We start from the raw sequence: 14,483 nt of genomic DNA, 5'->3' as shown, positions 1-14,483 counted from the left end.
GGCGTTAGCAGCACTCTGATGCTTTATCTACATTTATTTATTAGGTCTAAATCTCTGCAACACAAACCAAACATCTTAACAAACATCAGTTATTTGTCCACAAAGGTTTTTCAGCAGGCTCAGCCAGGGGCAGCCCGTCTGTCAGAAGGACCCCTCATCTAAATCCAATGAAACTTTTATTAATTAAATCTGAATCTCTGCTTTTAGATCATCTCAGACACTCTTCACCTCCAGTTCAGGGCCCGATGAAACATGATTCGCTGGCTCATATTAGAGGAGGTCAAAGGTCACAGATGACTCATGGTCTCTGGGGTGAAGAAATATGTTGTTGTAGTTGGAAACTCACACGATTCGTCCAAGAGTGGATTCAGCAGGCCGTGCTTCGTACTGTAAACAGCCAATCAGCTTTAATTTCACTGAGTTTTCATTGTTTTAAGTCTTTTCTGTTAATTTTTTTTGCTTTATTTCAGTTTATAGTTTTATTTATTTACAGAAGATGTGTTGTTGGAAACTCAAAATGTTAGACGGCAGCTTTGGGATGAGTCTTGATCAGCGTTTATCCAGGTTTTCAAGAAATCTTCAACGGTCAGTCAGCTGATTAGGTACGAAATGTCTGGTGTAGACTGTGTCAATTTATTTTTTTTATTTTATACATACATTTTACTTTTAATTTATTATTCTATTATTAAAAATATATATTTTTTAGCAAAATTATCACATAAAACATCTTACATCTTACAACCTCCACATACATCCAGTTACTGTTTTTTAATCAGCTTTTAATGTATTTATTAAACAGAAATGACTAAATTAGCTTCTTTTTTATACCTAGAAAGTAAACAAAATTCCTCATTTTGGTTTTTGTAAAATTCTTTTTACATTTTGTAAAACAAAACATGAATTCCCAACAACAAATCTGATTGTTTTATTTGTTTAATTTAAAAAAAGAAAAGGTTTTTGGCCTTCATGTCCTGTTGACCAAAAGTTTTCATACCTCTACATTAACCAATACCTTATAATAAAGGAAATATATATATATACTAGAGATGTGCCGATCAGGTATTTTCCTGCCAATTCCGATCACACATGAGGGCTGATCACCGATACCGATCACATTATTATTATTTTTTTAATCATAAGCACTACGGTTACATTATGTGGAAAAAGGAACCATGAATTCACCTTAATTTAGACAAAAACTTGTTTTTAATAACTTTTTCCAGAAAGAAAACTAAACAAAACAGGCATTGTGCAAATTGTACTGCTATCAGTAAAACTATCTTTAACAGACTGAAAACATATGGAGGCTCTGAAGAGGCTAAATGATGCAAAGAGCCAAAATAAAACCTCAACATTGCCAAAAGATTAAAGTATAAAACTTAACATTCAAAGGCAAAAACAGGATCCATTACAATAAACAATCCTGAGTTAATGAATGAAACCTTCCTGTTAGCATGGCGGCTAGCTGATTACTGCTAGTTCTGAGTGGCTGTTTCTGACTGAGCGGAGTAATTATGCAGAGCAGAGAGGAGATCGATTATTTTTTTTAGAGATTATCTGTCTCATGTTAGGACAGCGAAAGTTTTAATACTTATGTAAAATGTATTTTTTTTAGGTTAGATGCTGCAGCTTTAAGCAGAGGTTCGGTGTGAGAGTCACTACCAGGTGGAGCAGAAGCGGCGCTCCGTCTGTGAAATATTACTACCTGTAGCGTAGCAGCGGTTCAACAGCAAGAGCAGAACCAGCGTCTTACATCGCAGCTCCAAGACTTAAATAATTTTGCAGGTTATTTGTTTAGCCTTCTGACCATCATGCTAATCCGGGTGAGTGTTTGTAGCTGTGCGCTGCTTTACCTGCTATCTGGTCCTCCATATGTCTTTTTACTGCAGTGAGCCTCGATGTAGCCAAACTCCTCAAGTATGGCATTGTTTTTATGTCGTATTAGCTTCGTTGTGTTGATGCATTTTGACCTGCTTCAATTTTCCGCCGCAACACGCAAACTTCCCCATTCACTCAGTGCGTTATTGTTCCACATCGCTTAGGGTTTGTTGCTGCGCGTTTGTGCAGAGTGAAGAAAGAGGAGACCAGCTGCACAGGCAGGCTGAGAAATGAGATGCAGGTGATCGGCAACATGAGCCAATGATCGCCGATCACCGATCATACACTTTTTCACGGAAATCGGCCGATTATGATCGGTGGCCTATCGATCGGCACACCTCTAAAATATACTTTTTTACAAAGTCTGGAGTTTTCCATCGTTGCTGGTGTTGTAAATTGAAATTTTCTTCTGTTATTGTCTTTTTCCATTTTTCCAGGATGTTTTACCGTACATTGTGTTTGAGGTAACAACCTGATCTTGTGTTTTCAGACCAAGTCAGTCTAAAGATTAAACAACTAAATCTCTCTTAATTTATTTACATAAACTTTTTCTTATGCAGAATCCATCTCTGAACATCCAAACATCTCGAATCGGACCAAATGAATTCCTTTTGTTCTTTTTCCCCAACACAAATCAAAACAACATCCATCTTTGTCCTCTACTAACGCGCCACAGCGACATCTGTTTGAAAGTCGATAGGGATAATCCTCGTCTGATTGTGTTTATCAATAAAAATAGAGGGAAAAATCAGAAAAATGTTGAAAGCTTTGGAATCCAGTTGTGGATTAAAACCAGACTGTTTGTGTTTATCAGACCGACGTCCAGATGCTCAGAGCTGCTAACGTAAAGCTGTTCATATCCGCATTTTGGTCCGATTTCAGTCAAAATGTTTTCATTTCTCAGAGTTACCTCGTTTTTCTGCTCCGTTTGTAATGATGTCAGGGCTCAGAGAGTCACTTTGGTGTCACTTCATCCTCTAAATCTGCAAAAAATAAATCAAGAAATTACAATTCCAAAAACTTTCTCTAATTATTTCACTGCATTTTCTGGTGCAAATTAAATTTATATTTGTCTAGAGGTTTCATCAAAATCACATGACTACCAAAGGTTTTCCACATTATAAATCACACATAAGCTTTCTCGCCATTTAAGAGTCTGAGAAAAATGTTTCAGAGAATCAAATGAGGTGCCAGGAAACTGATATCTTCCGGACTAAAAATAATAATTACAAGTGTTTTTCATCCAAAAAATAAAAACAGGCAAACTAGTTTGACTTGAAGAAGTTTGATATTTCCGACTAAAATGCTACTGAGATTGTAAGATAATGTTTGCTGCAATCTTTCTAAAAACAAAACAAAAAAAAACAATAGCTGATTGTAATATTGTAATAAATGTAAACAACACTGACTAATACAAACTACCTACTATTACACGTGTAAGAACAATTTCTAGATTGTTTTTAGATATACCAAATTTCACTTGCTTACTGTAAATGTAGTGTTTATCAGCTGATGTTACTTTCAAGTAAATAAAATGATATGGCGCACGTCAATACCACTCTGCATCTCAAATTCCCCTTTTTATCATCTGTTACTCCTGCATGATTAAAATAATAACCAACACTAGCAGGATCGCAAATGATGCTAATGATAATATGCATGTTACATATACAAAGTATCTTAGGAGTGATAAAGCATCTGGTGTGAAATGTTGGTTTTGGGGGCCAAAAATGAAAATCTGCTCAGGACCCCAAAACAGTTTGGACCGGCCCTGTAAACAGTCATAACCTCCCAATCCAAATCCCAGATTATTTTCTACTCAAGAAAAAGTAAAGCATCTGTTCTTCCACTGCCCCTTTCTGTACAGGAATAGCTGACAAGGGATGAAGATTTATTTGCCTTTTGGAGGTGAGCAGCAGGATGAGGACTGCAGAGGAAGAGGAGAGGAGCTCTGGGTTTGTAATCACACCAACTCTCTGCGGTACAGCTACCCCCTCTTCATTAACCTCTCTGTCAGCAACAGTTAACCTGTGCCCAGAACATGCTGAACACACAAAATACAATAAAAATTTAAATAAAACACAAAAAGCAGGCTACTTATAAGAACCTTTTCAGTGTTTTGGAGATAAACTTGCCTCCCATCGCCCCCTACAGCTCATTTTTTGGTGGTATTTCGTCAAATTTGTAATATTTTGTCATAGTTAAATCTTTATAAATAAATTTGGGATAAAACCACGAGTAACTTCAAGTAGCCATTAGCCCAACACTGTTACAGAGTGTTACTGCAGAGTAATTAGCATTGAGAGCTAATTAGCCTGTTAGCACAAATCCAACTTGCTAACCATTAGCATGTAAATGTGGGAAATGTCACCGTTTTTATGAAAGTAAATCATACAGGACAATTATAACACTCAGTTCGGTTCCTGAAACAAAATTTTCTTGGGCTCAAATTAGGTTTGTGTTAGCATTTAGCGCTAATTAGCATGCTAAACTAAGAGATGATGTAAACATTTCTCCTGTGTTTTCTGGAAGTTCACAAATCTAACCTCTGATTAGCATAATGTCAACAAGCTGAACTAATAGCTGGAGGCTGCAAAGCTGTTTATTTCTGTAAGTTAACCACAAAGTGCTGCAACGCTCTTTAAAGTTATTTTAACCACCTTCAAACTTCTCCTGAGACACTTGCTGCATAAATTACTCTCTGCAGTGGAGTTGCTTGATTTAATACACTTTAGGATTTAACAGCGCTTGGAAGAAATGATGGTTGCAGAAAATGTTTTACGCAACACTCGAGGGTTGTTGGAATATACCTGAACTCATTTGTAATGTTTGTTCCAGAGGAAAACTGATATTTCAAACCTGAATAATAACCTTCACTTACTTTGACATGCATGTTCTTCGTGTATGGGAAGGGCGCCGATTGGACTAAATCAGAGGGAATTGATGTTTTGCCACTTGTTCAAATGTGATTTAGAGCAGGAAACTGTTCTAAATAAATAGAAAACAGGTGATTGAGTATGTTTTCCGTCAGCTGATTGGATACCTGGCTGCTCACCTGTTCCAGGTCATACCTGTCATTTACTCAAACCATTTCAGCTGACTGTCATCGTCATGTTTGCATAAGCTTCTGCGTATAATCTACATCCCTCTGCTGAGCACAGCTGCATATGTTACTGAACTAAGACTTGTTTATTTGATCCATCTGAATCTTGAATAATCGAGTTCTTGTGTTTATATTCAGTTTGTGATCCCATCTTGTTTTAATATTCCTTCTCTTGGACCTTTTTAAAAATCCAAAGCATAAATCAAACTTGAACAAAGCTGCATTCCTCCCATAAATCTAACATCAGGCTCCATAAACAGGAGTTGTGCCAAGAACCAAAGTTTGTATTGTTACATATAAAACACATGGCCAAGCCAGCAGATCAGCACTTTTTAACATCGCTATAAATTAGATCAGTTTTAAGCTTAAATAATGAAAAATAAAATAGATTACTGTTATGGGACTCATTTTTAAAATGAGACTTTGATGGCGATTGGCCGATGCTGCAGGATGCATGGAAACTAGAGGTGTGCCGATCGATCGGTCACCGATCATAAACGGCCGATTTTTGTGAAAAAGTGCATGATAGGTGATCGCCGATCACGGTCTCTTCTTGCCGATCACACAAACCGATCACCTGCATCTCATTTCGCAGCCTGCCTGTGCAGCTGGTCTCCTCTTTCCTTCATTCTGCCCAAACGTGCAGCAACAAACCCTAAGCGATGTGGAACTATAACGCACTGAGTGATTGAGGACGTTTGCGTGTTGCGGCAATAAATTGAAGCAGGTCAAAATGCGTCAACACAACGAAGCTAATACACATAAAAACAATGCCATACTTGACGGAGTTTGGCTACATCGAGGCTCACTGCAGTAAAAAAGACATGGAGGATCAGATAGCAGGTAAAGCAGCGCACAGCTACAAACACTCACCCGGATTAGCATGACGGTCAGAAAGCTAAACAAATAACCCGCAAAATTATTTAAGTCTTGAGCTGCGATGTAAGACGCTGGTTCTGCTCTCGCTGTTGAACCGCTGCTACGCTACAGGTAGTAATATTTCACAGACGGAGCGCCGCTTCTGCTCCACCTGGTAGTGACTCTCACACCGAACCTCTGCTTAAAGCTGCAGCATCTAACCTAAAAAAATACATTTTACATACGTATTAAAACTTTCGCTGTCCTAACATGAGACAGATAATCTCTAAAAAATAATCGATCTCCTCCCTGTTCTGCATAATTACTCCGCTCAGTCAGAAACAGCCACTCAGAACTAGCAGTAATCAGCTAGCCGCCATGCTAACAGGAAGTTTTCATTCAGTAACTCTGGATTGTTTATTGTAATGGATCCTGTTTTTGCCTTTGAATGTTAAGTTTTATACTTTAATCTTTTGGCAATGTTGAGGTTTTATTTTGGCTCTTTGCATCATTTAGCCTCTTCAGAGCCTCCATATGTTATCAGTCTGTTAAAGATAGTATTACCGATAGCAGTACAATTTGCACAATGCCTGTTTTGTTTAGTTTTCTTCTTGGAAAAAGTTATTAAAAACAAGTTTTTGTCTAAATTAAGGTGAATTCATGGTTCCTTTTTCCGCATAATGTAACCGTAGTGCTTATGATTAAAAGAATAATAATTATGTGATAGGAATCGGCAGGAAAAAACCTGATCGGCACATCTCTAATGGAAACTAAAGGTTCACAAGCTACTTCCTTGAAGCTTATCACAGCATCTGGAAAAATCACACATGGATCTGGAATAAAACTCTGCTTCAGCTGCACAGATTCAACAGAAATTACAGCTGTTACTCCAAACCCAAGCAGTGCAGGTGGGTGTGATTATGTAAAGATGTCAGGAATTTGGGAATTCCCTAATTCATATTCGGACCTAAACTCCATTCAGCTTCCTTTAACTCTACAGTTTGGATAATAATCTCTCCAGATGATGGGAGGCAGCTTTGTGTCTCAGAGTCCAAATGTGATGCAAGAAAACAAGAATGAACAATAAAAAGGAAAAGGATTTTACAGAGACAATACCAGGTGAGTTAATAGGGAAAAATATCCAAATAGATCCACGATTAGTTGTAACAACAAACCTTATTTCAGATTTAAAAACACTTTTGGCTCTTTAATTTGATGACTTTAATTTAAAAAACATTCTACAGGAAGACATGATTTTTGTTTTCAAGAAGAAACTGTGAAACTTATTATTTTGGTCCAAATATTCAAACTAGAAAATTAATTACACAACAACAAATTACAGTTTAACATAAAAGACCTTTTGGGAAAAACTTTCAACTTCTGAATCTTAATGTTTTATTTGTTAAAGTACCTGAAGAAAACTAAATTAATAGACAGAATATAGTTTTTTATTTTTGTTTTATTATTATTTATTGTTAAGATTGAATATATTTAGCATCCCGATCCAGTAGATGGCGGTAATGCACATATGAATGTTGCTTGCCAACTGCCATAAAAAAGCAGAAGAAGAAAAGACTACATCCTCACTGACGTATGCTAGGTGCTACAAAGCTAATTCCGTCACTCAAAATGTAATTTTTTAACATTAACATTCACCCCCCTCAACCACTAAACACTTGGTCTGTTTTTAGAAACAGTTGAGACCTAAATGGAAGTACAGAAATTAGCAAAATGTGAATTTTGCACAATCGGTCTGTTTTAAAATCTACAAGTCTTGGTGTGTGTATCGTTGTTAGAGTTTATGACAGGACAGATAGAAAACAAGTGAGCAAACATGTTTTGTCAGCACAACTTGGTTTTGCATTGTTCCAGCTGAACGAACCACAAAACCGCTGGGGAATTGTTGAAGAACCTCAACCCAGCTGACAGCCATGGTGGTGGGAGGCTGGTGATTTGGACTTGTTTTGTCTCCATCTTGTTTTTCGTTTCTGATGCTGATGTTTGGCCCAAACTGGCTCATAATCACAGCAGCAGAACGGCTGAAAAAGATTCATGTAGAGAAACTAAAGTCTGGAAAACTCGAAGCAATGCTGCGAAAAACAGTGGTGGCTTTCTGAGAAATAATCCTGCTAACGGGGATCCACACTGGTGGATTCAATTCAGTTCAATTCAAAACTACGTGATTGACCCCAAAGGGAAACTAAATGGATTTAAATAGATTTATTCTAGGTTTTGGCTTTTTTTTTTGTTTGTTTTTTTTTTACTGGGATTTTCCTGGAAACCCAGTAAGGAAAAAAAGAGCCTCATGTTTGAAACCTTTTCAAAAGTTACACACACGTTTTAGCAGTTCAGGTTTCTGCAACCTGTTCTTATTTTGTTCTTAAGTCACCATTTGCAAAACGTTAATTTTTCCACTTCACACGACTGACTTCACTTGTCATAATATAAGCCAATGAAAGGCCAGTGTGTCTGTCTGAATCCTCACCCGAGTGTGAAATGGAAATTCTCTCCTAAGTCAGGTTTGCAGTCTGGAGAGAAATAAAACCAGAGAAAGAAAACGTTTCACCACGTTTAGCCGTGTTCAGGGACGGTTTTTATCGTTCTTAGCCAAGAATAACTTATATTAAAGAAATAAAATAATATTTATCACCTGAGTGAGTCTCTGCTTGATGCCAGTTAAGCTGAGATCACTGATTAAAAATTAACGTTAAAGAAATGAAGCAGCCACTAACTGACCAAATGTAGCGGAGTCCCGCTTGGGTTGCTAGGTGACGGGCTGGGGTTGCTAGGTGACGGGCTGGGGTTGCTAGGTGACGGCCCAGTGCCAGTGGAATGCCAATTTTGCATAATGGGTCACCTTTAAATCCACTTAACCCTAGTAAATTTACAACTTCTCTATGGCAATTTCCACAAAAAAACAACTAATTTTCTGGTAATTTGTTTATAAAAAATACATAATTTTCTGTTCTCCATTTTTAATCTGAAAAATTCAGCCATGTAAAGATCAAATATACTAATGGGAAAATGTACCAAATGTTTTTACGAGTACGATGACTTGGCTGAATAATTGCACAAAAACCTTAAAGCAACACTTTGTTAAAAAAAAACCTTTTCAGAAAATTAGACTTCAGTATTAATTATTTATTATGTTTCTAAACAGAGTTCCCATTATAATTGCTACATGTTCTGCTTTAGACCTGCCTGTTGAGCCTCATCGGACACATTAAAAATAACAAGGAAATCACACGTTTCTCTGTCTTTTCTGGCCATAAAACTTGATGGTCGTTAGTAAGTGAACACTATGAGCTCTGCTTTCGCTCATTTATGACAGAATTATAGCAGCAGTTTGCACCCAGGCCACTTTTCTCCGCTGTGATTTTAATGTGAGGTACAACGTGTGCCTTGTTCAGTTGCTTAACTATAATTGTTAAAATGTCAGCTGGATGCCAGATTTTCTGTTGACTAAAATGTCTAAAATCAGAGCTACTAAAAAATAACTTTTCTGGACTATTTGCAATACCTTGAGATGCTGTAAGACTCCATATTTATTGATAAACAATTTGTTTAATTTATGCATTATGTCAGCAAAAGGGTCTAAAACAACAGAAGTAAAACGAATTTGAGGCAGATTTTAGCTCTTAATTAGCTATATGTTTTGGAAATATATTTTTTTAAATAAATAAAACATGTTTTCTTGGCTGGTGATTATTCAAGAGATCTCGCTCTTCGGATAGTTGGACCATTGAGCAAAGACTTTTGACTTTTGGGTCAGATTTTCCTTCACCTCAACAGACTGCAGCGATGCCTCCAATATGGCAGTCTTGATATCTATCTGTCTATTCACTGTACACCGCTAATTTGCTAATGCTAATCAGCTAATTTTTTTTGTTTAGCACTTTTGCTAACTTTGAAAGCACGTAGCGCAGTTAGCGTCTGCTAAATTAAATGCTAAAGTGCAAATTTACTCTGCTGTTTTGTAAGCTTTCACTTGAATAAAGTTTGACATTTTTGTTAAAGTTTCGGTTATCAATTGTTATGAATTCGTCTACCTTTATATTCATGCTTTTATTTTGAAATCTATTTACGCTGCAGCTCCGTTCCCTCTACCCACATTCTGCATCTGTGACGTGTTGCAGCAGACGACCTGAGGTATCACCATGGCTGACGCGTTAGCATTAGCTTCTGCTAAGTATTATGTTGATGTAGCCAGTTAGCGTTAGCTGAGCTAATGTTTATGAGTGGTCCTTGGGGGTTAACGCAGCTAGCATTTTGTGGGAAGCGTGACACCATGTTGCGGATGTAAAACTACAACATGGTGAACGACGCAACAAAATGGCTGCCTTTCTACACAGTGGATTGAGTCTGAACCAGTTCCAAGGAGGAGCCGAAGGCAAAAGCGAGAGTCCAAATACTGAATAAAATAATGTAAAATTTATAAAACTGGTTCTGATTATGTGACATCAGGCTAACGGGCTTCAACAGAACAGAAAAAGTCCAACCAATTTCGTAAAACTGACAGAGATCAACAACAGAAGTCTGTGTGAAAGCCTTTTTTTCGTCCATTAATAATAATAATAATGGTGCATAAGTCTATTTACCTTGAACTGGGGGTTTTATTCCCAGGAATTTTTACGACATTCTTGTTTTATTAGTCAGTGCAGCGGAGAGCTGACGGGACCCCCTCGGAGGACGTCGAGACGGTGTCAGAGAGTTCAGAACCGCGTAGTATAAAACAACCCAGTCAATCTGACAGCGTTTCCCTGACTGCTTATATAAAATGTAAATTACCCTGAAGGGAAAGTCTAACCCCATATACGCTGAACATGTGGATTTATGATTGGCACGCCTGACCAAAACCAGTTGAGCTGAAGGGAGTGGAGAGGATCTGTGCAAAAAACTCAGTCCGACTTTAGCCCGAACTGAGACAATGAAAGTCTAGACAGTGCAGCTAAATCCTTCAGCTGATCCAAAACGCTCCAGGAGTTCTGATGAAAACCGGAGAGACGGACCACAACCACAGCAAAGCTGAAACGATTAATCATGATTAATCGATTATTGAAATAACCATCAATCATTTAATCATTAACTGGGTTATAAAGACAAAAAAAAAACATATTTGCTGAAAAAGCGACATAATCAGAGCAGCAATTAAAACAAAACTGTACAAATAAGTTTTGCATTTAAGATAAAAATATTTTTGTCTATAAATATGTTTACCTGAAACTCATCATGTGATACAGTTTCACCCAGAGTGCTACATTTTTTCTGTAAAACGTTTATTTTCTTATTTAAAAAAGGAATTAAATTGTTTATTTGCACTTTTTAAAAATCTTGTGAAGTTAATTGAAAAATATGTATAAAATGCCCATTTTTAATCTGATCAATCGTCTGAGTAATTGATAGAATAATTGATTACTAAACTAAAAGAATCCTTTAATTTATGTCCTTTTTGATAGGATGGAGGACAGGACAGGAGGGATAAAGGATGGAGGACAGGAGGGATAAAGGATGGAGGACAGGAGGGATAAAGGATGGAGGATAGGAGGGATAAAGGATGGAGGACAGGAGGAATAAAGGAGGAATAAATAACAGGAGGAGTAAAGGATGGAGGATAGGGTGGAATAAAGGAGGAATAAATAACAGAGGATAGGAGGAGTAAAGGATGGAGGACAGGAGGAATAAAGGATGGAGGATAGGAGGAATAAAGGATGGATGACATGAGAAATAGAGGATGGAGGACAGGAGGAATAAAGGATGGAGGATAGGAGGAATAAAGGATGGATGACATGAGAAATAGAGGATGGAGGACAGGAGGAATAAATAACGCAGGGCGCTGATTCTGACCCGGTTTGTTGCGTTGATGTTTTTTCTGGCATCCGGTCAGTTTGAGCTGCACTCACTGGTGGGTTCATGAGAAAGCGACACTCTGGCTCTGAGAGCGAAAACGTCTGACGTGAAGACGGGAGGAATGATGGAGAGGAAACATGGAGGATGAGTTTAACTTAATGATTTGCTTCTGTAATTCACACAACAACTTAAAGTGGATTCACTCGGTTCAATTGGGGACCAAAATTTGCTACCAGCAGATGCTGTGGTTCTTTTTCACACTGCTTTGTTTTAAACCAACCAAACCCTTTGAGCAGCCTGTTCCCCTCCTCGCCTGTGGGGGCGCTGCACCAAGAACCGCTAAAGGAAACGACACAAAAACCTCTGAAGAAGACACTCGGCGCAACTTCCCTTTTCACAAAATGTAAACAAAAGTGGAATAGCGTTAGATTTTTGTGGTTGTAGGATTTCTCTTATGTCTTTTAGTAAAAACCATGAGTCATTTCTCCTGCTAGCGCTGGACTAGCGTGTTTGTTTTGGTTGTATTTACCCAGAATTAGCCTAGCGCTAATGGGAGAAACGTCTCGTGGAAGTTGTGTTCAGTGTCTTCTTTTTTGGAGGTTTTCGTATTGTTTCCTTTCGTGGTTCTTGGTGCAGCGCCCCCACAGGCAAGGAGGGGAACAGATTTCTTTGACAGTAAGAGAGCCGCAGCAGCAGAACATGTAACAAATGTCTACTGGATTATCAGGTGGGAAAACGTTCTTAGAAACAGCAGGACAAAAGAAAAATAAGGCACGGTGTGTTATTTGGAGATATGAAATCATTGAAATTCATTTCAGGTTTTCAGAAAAGCAAAATATCTGAATGACTTTCACCCTAAATCTTCCTCAAAAGCCATTTAGTGTTTGATAAATCTGACAGGGTTTATAAGTGGACTCTTCTGCATAGCTGAAGATTTACTGTGAAACTGAAGCACTAAACAACGCGAGTTCAGCCAAAGTTCCCACTCAAGTGAAGGCTTAATGCAGCTTTTCTGCAGAGATGAAACCTGATATCTGAAAATAAAAGCACAACACGGCAGCAGGCCATGAAAACTAACGGGGATCAGAAGATTACAACAGAAATGACACAAACTGAAAATCACATCCAGCCAGTCTGAAGCCACGACCAACATCTGAACAGCTGCTGTGTCCCTGCTCCCTCAGATTCAGTGTTGAGAAAAATACTTAAATAATCAGTTATTAATTGATGTAAACAGACTGGGAAAAAAAATACAATCTGCTGAAAAAAAAACATCAGAGCAGCAGTAAAGCCAAAACTGCTCAAAAAATCTATACATTTTGCAATTAGTACAAAAAACCTCTGTCTGCAAATACAATTGAACCGTGATTTTAATGTCCATGAAATAAAAAGACACAAACACATTTTTGTCTCAGTGTCTGAAGTTAAAGCTGACCAAAATTCTCTTATTTTAGCTTAGATAAAATCAACAAAACTATTTCTATATGGCAGAAAACTTGTCGAGTTGGTTAGTAGTTGTGCCATTATGACAGAGTACTAGGGCCAAATAAGACAAAATTAAAATAAAACATATATATATTGTGAAAATAAAGTCACCAGACGGCTGCAGCCTCAGGTTGTCTTATGTTGTTTGTCTATTTTTGTTCTTTGGATGCCAACAAAAACAAATGTGCTTCTGTTTGATGTCAATAGAGGCTGATTGTGGCTCTAAAGTCATAAAATTATGACTTTCTCATACATAATTTCTCGTAATACTACAATTTTATTATAGTTTCACTTTCTTAGCTTGGCCCTAATTCAATTTCAGGTAAAAAAAAAATTATTATTTCAAGAAGGAATTGAATATTTGTTTATTTGCACCTTTTAATATATTTCTACTAAAAAGAGTTAAATAAAAAATCTTGCAGAATGTGAGGATTTTTTTTCCTTTTTTGTGTCCAATTAATCGTCAGAATAATCGATAACTAAAACAATCGTTAGTAGTTTAGCGGGTAGGATACTGACTGCTGTAAGCTAACCTATCCGTTTACTCAGCATAACTTTGAATTGAGGCATTAAACAGATTAAACATCAGTGATATAATAATAACATGAAAGCAAAGGAAACTCACCGTACAGGAAGGAGAAACAGTTATTCCCAACTGTCAGCGCCGGTCCGGAACGCCGAATGGAGTCATATCTGACACTGCTTTCAGTCTCTGTGTGTGTGTGCGTGTGTGTGTGTGTGTGTGTGTGTGTGTGTGTGTGTGTGTGTGTGTGTGTGTGGATGGGTTTGGCAGCCGCCTGTTCAGTCCTGATAGCGCTCGGTCTTGCAGAAGCTCTGCTGGGTTTTAGAACAATGTGGAAACTCAGTTTCTTCTTCTTCTTCTCCTCATTTGTTGTGTGAGAAACGTTTATTTTTCCAGCTCTGCCTCTCAGCTGTCTCTCCACTCCCTTTTCTGGGTTTCTCTCCTCCTCTTTCGGCCCTTCCCACACTTCTCCGTCTGTCATCCACAGATATTTTATATTTCTTTTTATTTTAACATCCTCTGTAAGTTAATGTTTTTCAAACTGACATTTCTTCATGCAGCTGAATTTCTTTTCTCCTCTTTCTGATATTTAAACGGCTGTTTTCTTTGTCTCTTTTTAAGTTCTTCTCCCATTTTTAGGGGGGTTTTTTTATAGAAAAGTTTCCCACTCTTCCCTTCCTCCACTCTTTTCTTCCCCTTCCCCCCGGCTCCGCTTGGTGAGTATCATGTTTGGCTTTAAACTACAGAACTTGGCTCCGACTCAGACCTCATACATCAGTGATCTGATTG

General features: G+C 37.8%; 1 protein-coding gene across 7 annotated transcripts in view; it reads right to left on the bottom strand.

Annotated features, from left to right (window-relative positions):
- ripor3 (RIPOR family member 3) overlaps nt 1–14,101 on the bottom strand; it is a 39,538-nt gene extending 25,437 nt beyond the window's left edge. For 2 of the 7 annotated variants that reach the window (XM_017304584.2, XM_008408321.3), the window contains exons 1-3: nt 13,797–14,101; nt 11,684–11,787; nt 2,789–2,861 (exon numbers count right to left, since the gene is read on the bottom strand). The gene's annotated coding sequence lies outside the window, so the exon portion shown is untranslated. Of the gene's footprint in view, nt 1–2,788; nt 2,862–4,759; nt 4,867–11,683; nt 11,788–13,796 lie in introns of all 7 variants that reach the window. The other 5 variants (XM_017304585.2, XM_081606787.1, XM_017304583.2 and 2 more) reach the window with 3 other exon arrangements.
- Between the last annotated feature and the right edge of the window lie 382 nt (nt 14,102–14,483).

This window comes from Poecilia reticulata, chromosome 5 (assembly GCF_904066995.2).
Source record: "Poecilia reticulata chromosome 5, P_reticulata-male-v2, whole genome shotgun sequence".
Taxonomy (NCBI): Eukaryota; Metazoa; Chordata; class Actinopteri; order Cyprinodontiformes; family Poeciliidae; genus Poecilia; species Poecilia reticulata.
The sequence above is the reverse complement of the archived record's forward strand: the minus strand, read 5'-3'. Positions and strand labels throughout refer to the sequence as shown.